The 21,843-nt window shown below is 37.3% G+C and overlaps 1 protein-coding gene across 1 annotated transcript in view; it reads right to left on the bottom strand.

Moving 5' to 3' along the window:
* Positions 1-21,349, bottom strand: part of CCNH (cyclin H) — a 126,153-nt gene extending 104,804 nt beyond the window's left edge. Inside the window, exon 1 of the mRNA XM_044947324.2 lies at positions 21,312-21,349. The gene's annotated coding sequence lies outside the window, so the exon portion shown is untranslated. The remainder of the gene's footprint in view (positions 1-21,311) is intronic.
* Positions 21,350-21,843: the final 494 nt, after the last annotated feature.

Raw genomic sequence — 21,843 nt, 5'->3', positions numbered from 1 at the left:
AAAGCAATCACTATACTCAAGGCTTCTGAATGTTTAAAAATTAATTTTTTCTGCTCTTAATTATCACCTGTCTCCTCTTTTCACTTGGTCATTTGTTTAATCTCTCTCCATAATGGTAATAAAGACCTCAAAAATAAGATGACTTGAGGACCAAACTTGTTTTATTTAAACACATTCCTAAGATAACACTCGGAGAAGGCAATGGCACCCCACTCCAGTACTCCTGCCTGGAAAATCCCATGGACAGAGGAGCCTGGTAGGCTGCAGTCCATGGGGTCGCTACGAGTCGGATACGACTGAGCGACTTCACTTTCACGCATTGGAGAAGGAAATGGCAACCCACTCCAGTGTTCTTGCCTGGAGAATCCCAGGGACGGGGGAGCCTGGTGGGCTGCTGTCTATGGGGTCACACAGAGTCGGACATGACTAAAGTGACTTAGCGGCAGCAGCAAGATAACACTAACCAATTCTCAAGGCCCGCCTTATTCTGACCTCATCTAACCCATTTGTTTTAGAAAACCTGGATCAGAGATGTCTCTTCCTTTGCTCAGCTCCTCAGTAAGTAATTAGTTATTTCCACAAACAACTGGCTCAGAACTAAAACTCAGAATTAATTAATTAATTAATGAATTTTTGACTGTTGTGGGTCTTTGTTGCTGTGTGGGCTTTTCTTTAGTTGTGGAGAAAGGGGCTCCTCTCTAGTTAACGGTGCATAGGCTTCTCATTGCTGTGGCTTCTCTTCTTGCAGAACACTGACTCTAGAGTGCTCAGACTTCAGCAGATGCAGTGAGTGGGCTAAGGAGTTGCAGTTCCTAGCTCGAGAGCACAGGCTCAATAATTGTGGCATACAGTTATTAGTTGCTCTGTGGCATGTGGAATCTTCCCCAACTAGGGACTGAACCCACGTCTCCCACATTGGCAGGCAGATTCTTTACCACTGAGCTACCAGGAAAGCTGAAAACTTAGAATTTTAGGAGGCATAAACAATCAAAAGATTTTTCTTTTTTTTTAAACAAACCATATTTTTAACTCTAACTTTTAAAATTATAGTATATAATATAAAATTTACCATTTACGTGTACAATTTGGTGGTATTAATATCTAGTGAGTTAATTTTAGAGTTAAATTTAGGCCTCCCTGGTGGCTCCGTGGTAAAGAATCTGCCTGCCAGTACAGGAGACACGGGTTCGATCCCTGAGTCAGGAAGATCCCCTGGAGAAGGAAATGGCAACACACTCCTATATTCATGCCTGGAGAATTCCAGGGACAGAGAAGCCTAGTAGGCTACAGTCCATGGGGTCCCAAAGAGTCATACAGGACTTAGCAACTAAACAAATAATTTGATAGTATGTATATTGGGTCTTAGCTCTTTATTGCTTTTTTGATTGGTTGTTTCAAGTTCTAGATTAAGTTAAGATTTATCGTCAGTATCATGTTGTTATTGTAGAGTAGATAAATCGTGTCCAGCCCTTTGTGACTGGCTGGGCTTCAGCATGCCATGCTCCTTTGTGTTTCACTATCTCTTGGAGTTAACTCAAATTCATATCCTTTAAGTCAGGGATGCTATCTAACCGTCTCATCCTCTGCGGCCCTTCTCCTTTTGCCTTCAATCTTTCCCAGCATTAGGATCCTTTCCAGCGATTTCACTCTTTGCCTCAGGTGGCCGCAGTACTGGAGCTTCGGCTTCAGCATCAGTCCTTCCACTGAGTATTCAGGGTTGATTTCCTATAGAATTGACTGGTTTGATTTCCTTGCAGACCAAGGGAATTTCAGTGTTATGAGGGCCTACAGAAAAGAATCTTTCGTCCATAGCCCAAACTCAGAGGAAATGATTTGCTGACTACTTTAAGAGAAGGTGAGCTGGTGGGATTTCCTCTTTTATCAATATGATTGAGAGTAACACCACCCAAATATAACTGTTCTTCTTTAGGGCACCAAGAAGTAGTATTTTCATAATCTCTAATAGGAATGTTAGAAAATAGACATAATTTCCCCAAACAGAAGACAAGACTCGCAGAATAGTCCATGCCTCTGTTTCCTCCCTTCCTCATGGATCACAGCCTTGTCGTGGTGAAGGGGCTTGTGTAATTCAATGAATTTATGAGCCATGCCATGCCAGTTCACCCAAGATGGACGGGTCACACTGAAGAGTTCTGACAAAAAGTGGTCCACTGCAAGAGGCAATGGCAAATCACTCCAATATCTTGCCATGAGAACACTATGAACAATATGAAAAAGCACATCTACTGCTGTGCACAAGAATCACTTAGAAGAACTGGAGCATCTCTCACAGTCAACGAGAGGCCGAAATGCAATTTCAAAAATTTGGGCACAATTTCAAAAAGGACAGAATGATCTCAGTTCATTTACAAGGCAAATCATTCAATATCACAGTAATTCAAGTCTATGCACCAACCACTAACATTCAAGAAACTGAAGTAGAATGGTTCTATGAAGACCTGCAAGACCTTCTAGAACTAACGCCATAAAAAAATGTCCTTTTCATCATAGGGGATTGGAATACAAAAGTAGGAAGTCAAGAGATACATGGAGTAACAACAAGTTTAGCCTTGGTGTGCAAAATGAAGCAGGGCAAAGGCTAACAGAGTTTGGTCAAGAGAACACACTGGTCATAGAAAACACCCTCTTCCAACAACACAAGAGACAACTCTATACATGGACATCACCAGATGTGAAATCAGACTGATTATATTCTTTGCAGCCAAAAATGGAGAAGCTCTATACAGTCAACAAAAACAAGACCTGAAACGCATTGTGGCTCATATCATATGCTCCTTATTGCAAAATTCAGGCTTAAATTGAAGAAAGTAGGGAAAACCATTAGGTCATTCAGGTATGACTGACCTAAATTAAACCCCTTATGATTACACAGTGGAGGTGATGAATAGATTTAAAGGATTAGATCTGGTAGACAGAGTACTTAAAGAACTATGGACAGAGGTTTGTAAAACTATGCAAGAGGCAGTGACCAAAACCATCCCAAAGGAAAAGAAATGGAAGAAGGCAAAGTGGTTGTCTGAGGAGGCTTTACAAATAGCTGAGTAAAGAAGAGAAGTGAAAAGTAAGGGAGAAATGGAAAGATATACCCAATTGAATGCAGAGTTCCAGAGAATAGCAAGGAGAGATAAGAAATCCTTCCTCAGTGATCAATGCAAAGAAATAGAGGAAAACAATAGAATGGGAAAGACTAGAGATTTATTTAAGAAAATTAAAGATACCAAGGGAACATTTCATGCAGAGATAGACACACCAAAGAACAGAAATGGTATGGACCTAACAGAAGCAGAAGATATTAACAAGACGTGGCAAGAATACACAGAACTATACAAAAAAGATCTTAATGACCTAGACAACTGTGATGGTATGATCACTCACCTAGAGCCAGATATCCTGGAGAGTGAAGTCAAGTGGGCCTTAGGAATCATTACTACAAACAAAGCTATTGGAGGTGATAGAATTCCAGCTGATCTATTTCAAGTCCTAAAAGATGATGCTGTTGAAGTGTTTCACTCAATATGTCAGCCAATTTGGAAAACTCAGCAATGGCCACATGACTAGAAAAGGTCAGTTTTCATTCCAATCTGAAAGAAGGGTGTTCAAACTACCAGACAATTGTGCTCATTGTACATGCTAGGAAGTTTATGTTCAAAATCCTTCAAGCTAGGCTTCAGTAGTATGTAAACTGAGAACTTCCAGATATACAAGCTGGGTTTAGAGAAGGCAGAGGAACCAGAGATCAAATTGTCAACAGTCACTGGATCATAGAGAAAGCAAGGGAATTCCAGAAAAACATCTACTTCTGCTTCACTGACTATGCTATAGCCTTTGACCATGTGGATCACACAAACGGTGGAAAGTTCTTGAAGAGATGGGAATACCAGACTTCTTTACCTGTCTCCTGAGAAACCTGTCAAGAAGTAACAGAACTGGACATAGAACTATGGACTGGTTCAACATGGGAAAGGAGCACGACAATGATGTATATTGTAACCCTGCTTATTTAACTTATATGCAGTTATAAGTTATATATAACTTGTAACTTATATGCATCATGTGAGATGCCAGACTGGATAAATCACAAGCTGGAATCAAGACTGCTGGGAGAAATATCAACAGCGTCAGATATGCAGATGATACCACTCTAATGGCAGAAACTGAAGGGTAACTAAAGAGCCTCTTGATGAGGGTCAAAGAGAAGAGTGAAAAAACTGGTTTAAAACTCAACATTCAAAAAGCTAAGATCATGGCATCCAGTCCCATCTCTTCATGTTAAGTAGAAAGGAAGAAATTGGAAGCAGTGACAGACTGTATTTTCTTGGGTTCCAAAATCACCGCAGACAGTGACTGCAGCCATATATTTAAAAGACACTTGCTCCTTGGAAGAAAAGCTATGACAAACCTAGACAGCATATCAAAAAGAAGAGATATCACCTTGTTGACAAAGGTCGGAATAGCCAAAGCTATGGTTTTTCCAATAGTCATGTACAGATGTAAGAGTTAGACCATAAAGTAGGCTTAGTACCCAAGAACTGATCATTTTGGGACATGACTTACTGTTTCCTCCCACTGTTCTAGTTTGTGTAAACTGTGTTTGGGAGGAAAGACGAAGGAGTTGTAGTCTCCTATTCTATGCTTAGTGAAAGTTTTTCAAATCAAGTGTCAAGATTTTTTTCATGATAGTCTCAAAGGCAGATAGTCTGTGTTTCTCAGTATAGTATTTAATCTATATCCTGTTAATTTAAACACACAACCTCTATTCTGTAGTGAAGACAATTTCTCTGTCTCACTCATTTCTTATTTATCTATTTAATTGCTCACTTTTTTCCTCAAAATATTTTTTTTGGGGGGGTTGGAAAAAATAAAACAAGACTGCTGTAGTTATACTAATGAAATGGGGTTGGTGGTTAAAGTAGATGCCTGCAGCTGAAGCAGTGCTGGACCTGCTAGACTGGTCTGGAAACACACCTGAGGACTGGTCAGTCCTCCAGGCTCACATCACATCTTTTCTTTGCTCTGCATTTCTACATCATTTTCCAATCTACAGACTTGAATCCTTAAAAACAAAACAAAAAGACAACCAATAGAATGGGAGAACTTTATCTATAGACAATGCAACAAACAAGGGATTAGTCTCCAAAATTTACAAACAGCTCATGAAGCTCAATTAAAAAAAAAAAATCAAACAACTCAATCAACAAATGGGCAGACCTAGACATTTCTCCAAAGAAGACATACAGATGGCTAAGAGGCACATGAAAAGATGCTCAATATCTCTAATTATTAGAGAAATACAAGTCAAAACTGCCATGTGCTTGCACCAGTCAGAATAGCCATCATCAAACAATTGATAAACAATAAATGCTGTTGGTGGGAGGTAAACTGATAGTCACCATGGAGAACAGTATGCACGTTCCTTAAGAAATTAAAAATTGAGTTACCATAAAATCCAGCAATCCCACTCTTGGTCATATATTCACAGAAACATGTGGTTTCAAAGGATACACACACCACAATGTTCCTTGTAGCACTATTTACAATAGCCATGATATGGCAGCAACCTAAATGTCCATCGACAGGTGAATGAACACAGAAGATGTGGTACATACATACAATGGACTACAACTCAGCCATTAAAAAGAATAAAATAATGCCATTTGTAGCAACATGGATGGAGATTAGGAAGAAAGACAAATATAATATTATATCATCTACATGTGGAATCTTAAAAAAAAAAAAAAAAGGACCAATGAACTTACAAACAGAAATAGACTCACAGACTTAGAGAAGTAACTCATGGTTACCAAAGGAAGGGTGAGGAGGAGGGATAGTCTGGGATTTTGGTATTAACATGCATACACTGCTACATTTATGAATTTTACCTTTTATCATTAAAAATATTCATCTTTGTTTCATTTTAAATAAATAAATTAAAAAAATAGATAACCAAAGACCTACGGTACAGCACAGGAACACTACTCAATATTCTGTGATAACCTAAATTGGAAAGAATTTGAAAAAGAATAGAAACATGTATAACTGAATCACTTTGCTGAACACCTGAAACTAACACAACATTGTTAACCAAGTATGCTCCAATATAAGATAGTCTTTTTTTTAATTTAAAAAAAAGGAAAAAAAAAACACAAAATGAGGTTAAAGAAAGATAGAAGGATAAGAAATAAGTGTGATAAAACATATGTGATAAATGTAGAGTCTAGGCAGTAGGTATACATGTGTTCGTTACAAAATTCTTTCATTGTTCTCCCATATTTGAAATGTCCATAATAAACTGCTAAAAAGATTTTTTAAAAAAAAGACAGTGCTCACTCACAACCTTGCTTCACTCATAGCCTAATTTGTGGCACCTTTCTATGGCCTATGGGCTACCAAGTAGCTCTGTTTTTAAGTTTAGCTGCCTCAAAATGAGTTGCTGATTAGATTTGTCATTTCACAGACCTAGGGAATTGAAAAAAATCATAGTGCAAAATCACAAACCTAGATGCCTGCATTGTGTTCACAATCTCTAGGCACATTGATATGTTCTGTGCGACCCTGAGATCACTTCTGCTTCGGGTGAGACTACAAGGGAGGTAAACTTAGTTGACAGTTTTTGTGATTTAAATTTGTCTTCATGAGGCTTGAAGTACGGGCTAACTTTAGCATTCCTTTTGTTGCTTAGAGGTGCTTCCTGCATACCTAACAGACATTGAAAACTCACCCAATACCAGAGGCTTTCTGCCTTACCTACTTGCTCCAGAATGTCTGTGCGTCTTGGTACTGAAAGAGTTAATAAGCAGCTAATGTTATTTTAAAAGGGTTACAAATTGTTAAAATGTATTCTCAATCCTCAGAGCAAGATATTTTCTTCTTTATATATTTTTTAAAAATCACAAGGAATTGGCTTTACTAAATAAGAGCAAGAAGGCTTTAAGTGGTGTGGTCTGACAGTAATTTGTATTAGAGTCTAGAAGAGCACATTTGTAATGTCTTGTGGTAGTACATTTATCTCTTGGTGACAGAAGGAATAATTGCTTTAGAGAGCATATCAGTGGCTGTTTAAAAATTTAACTCTTTATTTCCTCACACCTAAGGCTACACATTTGAGGACAGAAAAAGATGATGAGAAATAAAACCTAGGTACAACAGTTATAAAATAGTTATAAAATTTGGTTACCAGCAAAATATATACATGTCCATTTCAAGGAATGGTGAAAAGTCTGGAAAAGTAATGAAAATGCTTTCATTACAGATAGGTATATATTAGCTACTTGTGGGTGTTACTATCACATACTATTACCATTTCTGCTTATTTTGTCTCAGGAACCGGTTTTCAAGTTAAAGACACCTATCTAATGTAGTTTTTGCTCAAAGACGAACTATGTCTGGTAAGTTGTTAATTAGTCTTTACTGTCCTATGTTCTCAAATTTAACACTTTTAATGGCCTCTTGACTACTGGCTCCTTTGTGAAGGCTGTTCATCCTTCTGGTCGTTGGTTTCCTCTGAAATATCTGTTGGTATTTATGCCTCTCCAGGTGTCCAAGGGCAGGAATGACATCTTAGTTGACACCACCAAAAAGCACATTGTTTGGGTACACATCTCAAACTAGGGGGATCACATAATTTATTTTTTAAGTGGATCACTTCTGAGAGTGAAAGAGACTAAGAATTATGCTGAAAAAGCAAATGTCAATTGTCCCAATCAAACTAGGATGCATGATTACTCTTCCTCAAGACAGCCAGGGGAAAACAAAGGTAGAATACTACTGGAATCAAATTTTTAAAAGTGAATTGAGTATACCTGAATTATACCATATAAAGATTTAATCAGTAAATATATTTTCAGTTCTGTTCAGTCACTCAGTCATGTCTGAATCTTTGCGACCCCATGGACTGCAGCACGCCAGGCCTCCCTGTCCATCACCAACTCCCGGAGTTCACTCAAACTCATGTCCATTGAGTCCATGATGCCACTGAACCATCTCATCCTCTGTCACCCCCTTCTCCTCCCGCCTTCAGTCTTTCCAGCATCAGGGTTTTTTCCAATGAGTCAGTTCTTCGCATTAGGTGGCCAAAGTATGTATCAGTCCTTCCAGTGAATATTCAGGACTGATTTACTTTAGGAATGACTGGCTGGATCTCCTTGCAATCCAAGGGACTCTCAAGAGTCTTCTCAAACACCACAGTTCAAAAGCATCAATTCTTCGGTGCTCAGCTTTATTTATAGTCCAACTCTCACATCCATACATGACTATTAAAAAAACCATAGCCTTGATTAGATGGACCTTTGTTGGCAAACTAATGTCTCTGCTTTTTAATATGCTGTCTACGTTGGTCATAGCTTTTCTTCAAAGGAGCAAGTGTCTTTTAATTTCAGGACTGCAGTCACCATCTGCAGTGATTTTGGAGCCCCCCAAAAATAGTCTGTCACTGTTTCCACTGTCTCCCGATCTATTTGCCATGAAGTGATGGGACCAGATGCCATGATCTTAGTTTTCTGAATGTTGAGCTTTAAGCCAACTTTTTCACTCTCCTCTTTCACTTTCATCAAGAGCCTCTTTAGTTCTTCTTCACTTTCTGCCATAAGGGTGGTGGCATCTGTGTATCTGAGGTTATTGATTTTTCTCCCAGAAATCTTGATTTCAGCTTCTGCTTCATCCAGCCCAGCATTTCTTATGATGTACTCTGCATATAAGTTAAACAAGCAGGGTGAAAATATACAGCCTTGACGTACTCCTTTTCCTATTTGGAACCAGTATGTTCCATGTCCAGTTCTAACTGTTGCTTCCTGACCTACATACACATTTCTCAAGACGCAGGTCAGGTGGTCTGGTATTCCCGTCTCTTTCAGAATTTTCCACAGTTTATTGTGATGCACACAGTCAAAGGCTTTGGCATAGTCAATAAAGCAAAATAGATGTTTTTCTGGAACTCTCTTGCTTTTTCAATGATCCAGAGGATGTTGCCAATTTGATCTCTGGTTCCTCTGCCTTTTCTAAAGCCTGCTTGAACATCTGGAAGTTCATGGTTCACATACTTTTGAAGCCTGGCTTGGAGAATTTTGAGCATTACTTTGCTAGCATGTGAGATGAGTGCAATTGTGTGGTAATTTGAGCATTCTTTGGCATTGCCTTTCTTTGGGATTGGAATGAAAACTGACCTTTTCTAGTCCTCTGGCCACTGCTGAGTTTTTCAAATTTGCTAGCATATTGAGTGCAGCACTTTCACAGCATCATCTTTTAGGGTTTGAAAATAGTGCAACTGAAATTCCATTCCACCTCCACTAGCTTTGTTCATAGTGATGCTTCCTAAGGCCCACTCAATGAAACTATGAGCCATGCCGTGTAGGGACACCCAAGACAGATGGGTCATAGTGGAGAGTTCTGACAAAATGTGGTCCACTGGAGAAGGAAATGGCAAACCACTTCAATATTTTTGCCTTGAGAACCCCATGAACAGTATGAAAATATCTTTTACTTACTTTTATTATAACCTGTGGAAGTGTGTGTGTGTGCTCAGCCATGTCCAACTCTATGTGACACCATGGACTGCAGCCCACCAGACTCTTCTGTCCATGCGATTTTCCAGGCAAGAATACTGGAGTGGGTTGCCATTTCCTACTCTGGGAGATCTTCCTGACCTAGAGATTGAACCTGAGTCTCTTTTGCCTCCTGGATTGGGAGGCATATTCTTTACCACTGCACTACCTGGGAACCCCATTCCAACCTATTGTAACCCAAAGTTTAACATTAAATACTACATTTTATCTCCTCAAAGTGACTTGTGTTTAAAAAGAATGAAGAGTGTATATACATATAAATATTATATAGATATACATATATTATATATATATGTATTTATACACACACACATATATCAGTATGATGGTGGTATTCCTTGATCTGCTTGTATTTTTTTTCTGAAACCTGTTTTGTACAATGCAGGAACATACAATTTTGAGAGAGATTTATTTCCTAAAATGACCAGTTATCAAAGGAGGGGTCAGAATTCCAAACTAAAATTAACCAATATTCACTTTGTGGCTGGCACATAGTAGGAATTCAATAAATACTGGATGAATGAATAAATAAATGAGTGATGAATTCCAGCTTAGATTTTTTCCCCCCTGAAGGACCTGTGGCAAGCCAGTGTTTTCATCTGGTTCATGCTGTTTCTTCAATTTATCGAGGTCACTTTGAATTCTGATCTTCTCTTCTGAAGTGTTAGCAAGCCCTTCTAACTTGGTGTCATCTGAAAAATACTACCTGTATGAAATGTGTGACTGAGTGAAGCTAGGAATGTCATGTTGGATGGTTTCTTAAACTAGAACACAGCTGGAAATTATTACACAACCAAAAGCATACTTCATTTCAGTCTTATCAGGCCAGCCTTGTCCACATTTGACTGATTTTTCCTCTTATCATACATAACCGATCACTCAGCTTCTTCACTAAATAGAAAATAAGATGCACAACAGAGCCTCATGAAAATTAGAGGACAAGAGAGGTAATAGAGAATGGGTGAGGACATGATAAAAAAAATACCCTGTAAGCATACTTTATAAATTATACTCCTGTGCATACCTGCTGTATTTGCCTCAATAGACAAGTCTTGACATATAATGTATAGAAACAATCTACTACAGATAGTCCCATAGGGCAGATGTAAATTCTCTAATACATTCACATGTCTGCTCAAAAATTTGGTAGAAAAATATCTTTTTGCTGAGAGTGTAATTCTCAAGGTCCACAACCAATTCACTACTTTGTTATCAATTAAGCTTTTATTTAAATCAAGAAATAATAATATTATTATTATTATGTTAATTCAATCCCTCATTATGTTAAATTCAAAATACTTAAATCTAAAATGCACAGAGAAAAATTTTTAGTTTTTTTTTTTAATAAATAAGGATGAATAGCAGGAAATAAGTCAGTCAATGACTATATATCAACACAAAGGAAATAACAGAGATAATTATACCGATAATTAAAAATAAGATGCTCTTTTTTCTACTTGATAAATGAGGTAAAAGTTGCCTCATCTGAGTTTATGTTTGTGGACTCATGTCACCACAGAAGCTACTAAGAGACACTGCTCAAAAATTAGTGGACTGCATCTACATTTTGATGTTTTCTTTCTTATTCTTAAATTTAAAGAAGACTTTTACATTTTATTCCTAACTACATTTACACTCTCTTTGATACTAACATATCAAATAATTAATATCTTAATGTTGTGCCACATGCCTTTTTTTTTCCTTTGAGGAAACCATGAAAATGTAGGTAAAAGACCAATATTTCCATGGAATAAGTTTCTAAAAGAATTCCTTTTGTTTACATAACAAAGGAAAAAACATCCTTCTAAAAGACCCCGCTTCTAAACATGTTTAAAATTCCAGGAGCATGATGTGTTTTAATTGCTCAGAACTGCAGTGGCCACACTCCCTTTGACCCGTAAGTGGCAGTGTGTGTTTGTGTGAGGAGGTACAGTTGGCAGTGTGAACTCCCAGTGTTGATGATGATCTGCATGTCACAGGCTTCATCTCCAACAACGCTATATGCAAATCAGTGATAGCTTCATGCCAGGGTAGAACACCATTCACCGAGTAATTGCTAGCATTTTTCCTGGTCATTCTACACATGGAATGAAAATAATAACCATTTAGGGACCTATTTCTATAAATTAGCAGAATAAAAGCATTATGGCGTACACATTCGTCACATTATTTTTATCACAATTAGAGACGCTCTTTTTGGTTACATATTTAATATTATATAAAATGGAATTTTAATATACTTTCAATATTTAACCTACTCTGCATTTTTAAAACATACTGATTTACGTAGTTTAGTGTATGAGAACTATTTAAAATAAATTCTGTTGCAAATTATTTGAAAGTCTTTAAATGCCATAAATAAAATACATGACTATTAGATGTGTGAGAAATTATTCTGTTACTGTGGTAGTACATGGAACACAAATGTTTAAATTAATCTTTGCTTCACCTGTAAGTGTTTGCTGTTTCTGAGCTTTTCCTTTCGATTTCTAAGAGGAACAGGATACGTGGAACTAAGCACGAATAATGGAAGGGATAACTGTTTCTCATGACAAGCGCTTAAAACTCTTAAGGAGGGAAATTCAGCAACAGATTTTGTATATGAAGTGAGAAAAAGGTACTAAGAGGTGAATTAGAAACCTAGAAAATTTCTCTTATAGCATCTGTAGGCTTCCTCATTCCATTTAAATTTTCTCTCATTTGAGAAATGTAGTGATATGTACTCCTCCTTTTCAGTTTCACATGCAATAGTGAGGCAACTGCTTCCTCCCATACACAAAATGATTTGTAAATGCATTCTGTGAATAAAACACATTAAACTCCATTTGCATATAGTACGTTAACACATGTGAAAAATGGTTCACACAGTACATTAGGAAAGGAATAAACAGAAGTGACTTCAAAATGCCTGCTATATTTATAACAATTTAAGAGATAACACAGCAATGAATTTCAGGTGCACTGGACTTAATTCTATGACAGTGTTTTCTTTGGAAGCCCTTATTTATTATTATTATTTTTTTTAAACACTCCTTTGCCAATTGCAGTGTTACGCTGCCAGATTTTCAGAGCTGACCAGGAGGTGGAGAGCTCATGCAAATAAGCTCTTCTCTGCTGGCAGCCCACAATGACTGATTCAAAAGAACACTTTAACCCAGAAGGTGAGTCTGAGCTGAATATCACCAGCCAGAAACCACACCGGTGTTTTGTGTTACATGGGAGGTTGCCTTCCAAACACTTATTTTACCTTCCAAAATTCACTGACTGTTTTCAGTGATGGAAGAGTTCATTTCCTCCATTTTTAAGAAGTGGAAATCTCCATACATTTAAAACCTCCCAATCTTTAAATAAAATGTCTAGGCACCGTTTCTATTTCACTCAACTTATATAACACCCATTAACAGGAATATGTATGTACATCTTTATTCCCAGGCTGTCTGAATTATATATGGCTAAGTTTCAGTGTTAAATAATAAACGGAATCTGAAAGAAATGTTGAAAAATATACTATGGGTGTGAGCCTCAAAGTTTTATTAGGTTTCCTAGTGTGAACTGGCATATGATGTAATTTTCAAGAATAGTATAAAGGGGGGTATGTTGAACTGGGGAGATGCAAGTCCAGCAGTATATTATAACATCGTCATTTTACCTCAGATTCTGGTTTCCTATATACTTCCGCCTTTGGTAATTTACATAAACATGCATAGGCTATGAATTATGCATAAACCTTATTTTAAATGCAGAGCTTTCAACTCGCACAGTGCAGTAGTATACACACCCATTTGATTGGCTCTGCCCTGTTTTCATTACTCGCAATTTCTTGGAACACAAAAGAGGTTGAAAAGGCTGACAGGAATGGACAGTATTTTTTCTTGTGTGTGGGGGAAATATTTGTTTCCTTTTCAAGGCAATTGGTGTTGCAAAGTTTTGCCGGTGATTATTGCTCCTAGTTATTTTTTTCCAAGGAAGAATGCATTCAATGTCTGAACCTACAAAACAGCAATCACAATCAGATACTTTATTTTTTTATTTTTAAAGGACGCTGCAGAAACTGTTCTCTCTTTGAATAAATCTGAGCACATGGCTATAATAAAGGAGCAACCACTAGATTTTGGGGGATGTCCCAATTATACTTTAAATAAGTAGGTAATCCTAAATCACTGATGAAATAGTTAGGCATCCAGAAAAAATTAAAATTTTAGTATTATAGTTGTGTTTATTCAAGTAGAATTGAATATTTTGATTAATGTGCACATATAATGAGTCCTCTGCTTTTGAGACATTGTATGATTACTCTATTTTCATATGAACTCTATATGTAATAATCTATCCAATGCTATAAAGAAACAGATTACAGACAGTTCTACTACAATGGTAGTACATTAAAAAAAATCCAGTGGTATGTAAACAGAATTTTAATAAAATATCTTTATCTCTGTTTATGAATTATCCTGTAGTTTAATACTAATACTTCCAATGTTATTAGTTAAATAATGTTTTAAAAATGGTGGGAACTTTCAATTCTGTTTCAACATCTACTTCTCACTGCTGTCTTTCATTCTTTCCTTCATTTTCTTATATACTTTGAGAACTTTGTTCCTTTTTCTTTTCTCTGCTTTTTTCCCCACTTCTTTGCATAACTTTTCTTTTACTCCAAATTTAACACATTAGTAGACATTATTCATCAAAATATGCCTGCTATTGTCTTCCCTTTTATTAATTCTTTCTATTAGCTTATTTCTCTTAACATCTAATTAAGCTTTTATGAGAATTTCTTTCTCTTGATAAATTCATTTGACTTAAATGAAAAAGGAGAAGTCTGTGCTACTAGATTTACTTGTGGGAGCACTACCTTTGAGGACCATACAATTTTTATTTCACTCTGTTGCAGGGAATTACCAAGTCCTCCCTCTGCAGGTTTACATCAGAGACGGACACATGGAGATTAATGATGAAGAGGAACCTTTGAGTTTATTTTGTCCCTATTTTATGCACAGCTTTCATATAGGGAGCATCTATTCCACCAAAAGACAGACTTAAAAATCAGGAAAAGAGGTGTGAAGCTGAAAACTTAGGTTCACATTTAGTGACTGGAACTCAAAAGGGCCAGCAGCAAACTCAAAACAGTAAACTTTACCCAAGATAAGAAGAGGCAATTTGCTTCAGCGTTCACTCTGAAAACAAAAACTATACTGGCAGACGTTTCTCTGCTAGTTTAGGGGGAAAAAAATCCAAACACAGAACAGTCTCCCAAAGCAACAGAAATAAAATAAAAAATAAATAATGGGGCCTAATCAAACTTACAAGCTTTTGCATAGCAAAGGAAACCATAAACAAAGTGAAAAGACAACCTATGGATTGGGAGAAAATCTTTGCAAACAACGCAACTGATAAGACTTAATTTCCAAAATATACAAACAGATCATATAACTTAATACAAAAAAAAAAAAAAAACCAACCCCCAAATGGGCAGAGTATTGACATAGATATTTCTCCAAAAAAAAAAAAAAATACAGATAGCCAATAGGCACATGAAAAGATGCTCAATATTGCTAATTACTAGAGAAATGCAAATCAAAACTACAATAATGTACCAAGGCTACCCACTCCAGTATTCTGGCCTGGAGAATTCCAAGGACAATACAGTCCTTGGGGTCGCAAAGAGTCGGATACAACTGAGCAACCTTCACTTTCACTTTTCACACTTGTTACAATGGGTATCATAAAAAAGCCTACAAACAACAAATGCTGGAGATGATGTGGAGAAAAGGGAACCCTCACATACTGTTTACTATGGAAAACAGTGTAGAGATTCCTTAGAAAACTAGAAATAAAATTACCATATAATCCAGCAAAAACTATAATTCAAAAGACACATGCACCCCTATGTTGACGCTAAGATCATGGCATCCGGTCCCATCACTTTATGGCAAATGATAGGGAAACAATGAAAACAGTGGCAGACGTTATTTTTGGGGGCTCTCAAATCACTGCAGATGGTGACTGCAGCCATGAAATTAAAAGGTTTTTACTCCTTGGAAGAAAAGTTATGATCAACCTAGACAGCATATTAAAAAGCAGAGACATTACTTTGCCAACAAAGGTCCATCTAGTCAAGGCTATGCTTTTTCCAGTAGTCATGTATAGATGTGAGAATTGGACTATAAAGAAAGCTGAGCGCCGAAGAATCGATGCTTTTGAACTGTGGTGTTGGAGAAGACTCTTGAGAGTCCCTTGGACTGCAAGGAGATCCAACCAGTTCATTCTGAAGGAGATTAGTCCTGAGGTTTCATTGGAAGGACTGATGTTGAAGCTGAAACTCCAATACTTTGGCCACCTGATGCAAAGAGCTGACTCATTGGAAAAGACCCTGATGCTGGGAAAGATTGAAGGCAGGAAGAAAAGGGGATGATAGAGGATGAGATGGTTGCATGGCATCACCAACTCAATGGACATGATTTTGAGTTGACTCCGGGAGTTGGTGATGGACAGGGAGGCCTGGCGTGCTGCAGTCCATGGGGTCACAAAGAGTCAGACACAACTGAGCAACTGAACTGAACTGACTGATGTTGATAGCAGCACTATTTACAATAGCCAGGCCATGGAAACAACCTAATGCCCCTCAACAGATGACTGGATAAAGAAGATGTGGTACATTTACATGTGACCTGCTTTTACTGGCAATACAGTGGAATACTACTAGGACATAAAAGGCACAAAATAATGCCATTTGCAACAACATGGATGCAAGTAGAGATTAATACTAAATGAAGTAAGTCAGAAGTAGAAAGATAAATACCGCATGATATCACTTATATGTGGAATGCAAAATATGACACAATTGAACCTATCTATTAAACAGAAGCATAGACATAGAGAACAGATTGGTGGTTGCCAAAGGGAAGAAGGTTTAGGGAGAGACAGAGTGGGAGGTTGGAGTTAGCAGATGTAAGCTTTTACATGTGGAATGGATGGATGGCAGAGTCCTGCCATGTAGTACAGAGAACTATGTTCAGTGTCCTGTGATGGACCATAATGGAAAAAGAATATTATAAAAGGGAATGTATGTGTATATTTATGGGCTTCCCTAGTGGTTGGGCTTTCCTGGTGGCTCAGACAGTAAAGAATCTGCCTGCAATGTGGGAGACCTGGGTTCAATCTCTGGGTTGAGAAAATCCCCTGAGGAGAGCTTGGCAACCCGCTCCAGTATTCTTGCCTGGAGAATCCCCATGGATAGAGGAACCTGGTGGGATACAGTCCATGGGGTTGCAAAGAGTTGGACACAATTGAGTAACTAAGCACAGCACGGGTATATATGACTGAATCACTCTGTTGTACAGCAGTAATTGACACAACACTGTAAAATCAACTATACTTCAGTAAAAAAGAAAAGAAAAAAAATAAGGAAAAGTTGGAGATGTATAAGCAGAAGCAGTCAACAATGTTACCTTGCTTCAAGAGAGTTATTCAACTTAAGTTTAAAATTAAAACTAAGATCTATCTATCTACTTATCTAACCTCTGGTAATCATATTTGAGAGTAAACAATACATTTCTATTTAAATAATATCTTTGCCTTTACATATCTGATTTTCTTTCATTTTATTAAGTAATGAGTATGAATGCTTTCATTCCAAACTATTTAACCGAAAAAATACTAAACTAGCATTCAGTGGTCTAATCACAGCCAAAACTTTTTTTGTGAGGACCTCTGTAAAACTATGTAAGTTTGTGTAAAATGCTCATATCCAGTAACTCAGCAAAAAGCCTGGTGAAAAGAAGACTCTGTAAGACAAGGCAGCTTTCCTACAATGGGCCCGTGGTCTTGCTTACAGTGGTCAGTTGGCATACACTAGAACAGATGTCTCTAACTAAAACACCTGGAAGAGAATCCTTTAACTTGGGGTTTTATGACAACAACAAAAGAAGTTAAAAGAGAACAGTTAAATCTATATCATATAATGAAACTGCCTATAGTCTAAGACACATTAAGCAAAGGCACCAACTTTTAAGTTCAATATAATTAGATTTTGCTATATTATGCTTCCCATTAAAAATCTTAAGCATCCATATCTCACTCTACACAACTCTTTCCTATCCTCATTTTCAAGCTCATCCTACTAAATCTGCTCTTCAGATTCTTAGACACATCATTTCTTGATTCCTGTTTCCTCATTATTTATCCTTCTTTGGGTCTTACTTACTTTTCCCTACCCGAAACCATATGGCTGAGTATCTTCTCCACTGTCTCTCATTAAAATCTCAATTATTGGATATTCTTAATGTTTATCATACCTGTTAGCAAAACACAACGTTAAGCAGTTCTTCAATGAGTCTTCTATGCTATTACTGGCACAGAAGTACCGAAGTACTGCTAAATGTGTCAAACAACCATACTTCAGTCCACTTTCAGGTCAGTGCGAATTCATGGTGTCTAAGCTCATCTGTCCTTAAGTGAAGTTCAGTAGTATTTACCTTTCATAATTGTTTCCTTTCATACTTTTCTGACAGGTTCTTTCTTGGATTCTTTAAGTTAATCTCTTTCCATCCCTTACATGTTAGTACCCAGCAGGGTTCCATCAATGCCCCTCTTTGCTCTTCTCATATGCTTCTGTTGGAAGTTCCCATCAACTTTTATGACTAACTTCTGCAACTGTACTAAAGACTTTAACTTCTATATCATCCACTCTACACCTACCAATGCAAAACTTCAGATTCATTTTCTCTCAATGAGTAAACAAATTGTTTACTCTGAAAGTAAGAATGAGCCATTAAAAGGCAAGTCAGATAATGACACAGTTCTGTCAAGATCCCCAAGTCCCCATCTTTACCAAAATTAAATCCAGAATCACTGTCTGCCTCTGAGAATTTGCATTCCCCTTTTTCCTTCTGCTTTGAAGCATCCTTATATATACCTCACTCCTTATGTTTTACAGCGTCCATCAACACTTTTCAGTGAGAATTTTCTTGACCACTCTATTTAAACTATACCATTTCCCCAGCCTCCACACACACACACTCCTCATATTTCTTGACTTGTCTTTTTCCCTAGCATCTATTACCATCAATGCATTTTACTTTTTATTTTATTATTTATCTTCTCTCCCATCTTCTCTCTCCCAGTAGCATGTAAACTCCTGAGAGCAGAATATTTTACTTTGTTGACATATCTCCAGAGTCTATTATAGTGCCTGGGGGATGATAGATGGCTTACAAAATATTTGAAGGAATGGAAAGATTCAAGGCCTTGGAATTGTAGAGAGTTCACGGATGATATTTCAGAAGGCTGTCCTCATAGGAAGGGACATTTGACTTTCTTAAACCTCAGAGATACTTTTAAAAAGGTATCTGGATAAAGGGAAGCTTACTTGTGTGTCTCTTCTTTAGTAATTGCTGGTATGAGAAGAGGAATCAAAAGGAAAACATGGGCATTCACGTTACATGGAAAACTATGCATTGAGAAACATTTGTGGGGCTTCCTTGGTGGTCCAGTGGTTAAGAATCTGCCTTGCAAGGCAAGGGACACAGGTTCAGTCCCTGGTCTGGGAAGATACTGTGGGGCAACTGAGCCCATATGCCACAACAAATGAACCTGTGCTCTGGAGCCTGGGAGCTGCAACTGGAGAAGCCTCCATGCCCGAGAGCCTGTGCTCCTCAATGAGAAGCCAGCACAAGAAGCCCTTGTAGCACAGCTAGAGAGTAGCCCTCATTCTGGGCAACTAGAGAAAGCCCACACACAGTGACCAAGACCCACCACAGCCAAAAATTAAATCAGTAAAAAAAAAAAAAGAAAAGAAACATTTGTAATATGGAGGGAAAATAAAGGCTTTAGCTAGTTCATTAGCTAAACTTGACTTCTTATCTCTGATTTGGTTCAGAACCACTCTGTGATGCCAGCCATGTGATCACCTCGCTCTTTTCTTTCTCTCTTCCAGCTCTCATTCACTCTCCTATCAGTCTGCTGCTCTTTTCTTTTCCTCCAGTAATATTCTTATACAAATATATTTGTCTTACCATAAAAATGACTGTTTCTGCATATCATCCAATCTTTGCAGGAGACTGATTCAATTACACTAATGATCTACTGGTGTAATCAATTCAAAGATGGCCAAGAAAACATTCTGCCATTTCTGTATCCCCAGCACTACTTGAAATAAACCCATCAGTCAAATAAAAGAATTAAGTAAATGAAGACCTTCAAATCTAGTTTATTTTAGCACATTCCCTAATTATCAAGCGATTTTTACTAATCTAGGAAGTTGGCTGGAATCTCTTGCAACTCAAAAACAAAGCATGGAAATTGATAGTTCATGTAGCCTCATAGCCACAAATATTTTTTTCCTGTGCTATGAATGTGTAATTCTTTCTTGAAATTTGCTGAGGTATTTGGCTCACTAAAATCTTGTGGAAATGAGTGCTGTAGATTTATTAGGCGCTCCATAGAAATGTATTTCCTTTGTGTTTTAAATTAGTTGCATTTTAATGTCATTGAACATGTCCTTGTTCTTGTTTCCATTTGTGGTCTTGTATCCAGTGGGAATTTATAGGGCTCAGATTTATTTAAATTATGCTGATGTATTTGATCTTTCAACATACAGTGCATGGTAAAAATGGGTGTCTGTCCATATCCATAAATGAAATATGAGGGAAAAGGCATGCTGATAAATTCTCCACTAAATCAGGTTTAATTAGATATCAAAAAGGGATAAAGCCAAGCAAAGTTTCCACTCTAAGTGTTACTGAGATCTAAGATCAGAAAAACAAAATAGATATTCAACCGCATATTATAAAACATTTTCTTGACTTTTATAGATGACAAAGCAAGAAAATACTTCTAATTCAGCCAATTCACTTGTTGAGCAGAAACCTCCTCTTCATTAATTCTTCCAATTTCACTTTATAAATAGCTTAGGAAACCCTCTCTACCCACCAAAAAGGTAATTAGGCTTGTAAAATTATCATCATGCTTGCCTACAATAGACCCTAAGAGCTAGAGCTTAGTCCCCAAGGGCCATCCTGTCCCTTCTTTCAGTGTCCCTAGGCCAGGGCCCATGTTTTCAGCCTCAATCCCTTCAACCTCTACCCCTCGCCGCCCGCCTCCACCCCAAACCTAGTCTTATGCACACGGCTGTGAATTATATTGACACTCTCTTGGTGTATACTCTACAGTGGCTAAATTCAAATCTGGAGTTGTGGGCAAACTAGCTGTCTTCAAGTCGGTAATGGCTGCCCCCATCCCCACCCAAGGCAGGCTGAGGAGAAAGGTTAGATTTTGTATTCAGATACTTTTGGTGTGTATTTTGGAGATTTAAAAAAATATATTTTTGGATGGTTTACATTCAACTCATGCTCTATTTCAGTACCAATGGCATTTAGAAAGGCATCAAGAAAAAAAAAATTATTATTGACCCACATTTTGCATCACTATGTTTCTGCTTTTGGAATTTGGGAAAATAGTGATACATTTTTGAAGGACTGTAAATCAGTTCTTAGGTTTATTGCCCTGGGGATCACTTGCTAATTTAAAGAAGTTCAAGAGAAAACATTCATGACAGGAAATAATCTTTTCTAAAGTAAATAATAACCTTTTGATTTTTTTTGCACGTATCAATTATTTTCATATGAGCTTACTTAAAGTGAGATCTAGTCTTAAAAAGTTTCATGGATCCATGAATGTGTGCACAAAAATACATTTCCTTGTCACAAAGGTATACAAGTGTCTCTTTTTACTTACTCTGTGTCTGTCCACCCTTCATCTGTTTTCTTCTAAAACATCTGCCAAAGAAGAAAGAAGTTCCATTAGAATAGTTTAGGCATGGGAAAGACATGTCAAGTATGTGGAGGAATAAATGTCATATGTCCCTCCCATTTCATTTGTCCCCCATGTTCACTCTTTCCCCCTCATCTCACCTTTCCTTATACTTCAACTTTTGGTGAGGGATGTAGAACATGACAGAAACAAGCAGAATTAGATGTAATTGACATTGCTAAAATTATGTTTGTGGTTTTTCTCTATGTCTCTTTTCAAATTATAAAAACACTAAAATTTGAGGGTTAACAAATACATTAAATGTTCTATTTTATTAAAAAACAAAGTAGCAAAAAAAAAAGTAGTAGTAGATGCAGTGTATTATGACTGAATGCATTTTAACAGTAATTAAATACATGGTATTCAGAATGCTGGTGGCTCAGAGGCTAAGTCATATCTGACTCTTTGTGACCCCATTGACTATAGCTTGCCAGGCTCCTCTGTCCGTGGGATTTCC

This window comes from Bubalus bubalis, chromosome 9, assembly GCF_019923935.1.
Source record: "Bubalus bubalis isolate 160015118507 breed Murrah chromosome 9, NDDB_SH_1, whole genome shotgun sequence".
Classification (NCBI taxonomy): domain Eukaryota; kingdom Metazoa; phylum Chordata; class Mammalia; order Artiodactyla; family Bovidae; genus Bubalus; species Bubalus bubalis.
The sequence above is the reverse complement of the archived record's forward strand: the minus strand, read 5'-3'. Positions and strand labels throughout refer to the sequence as shown.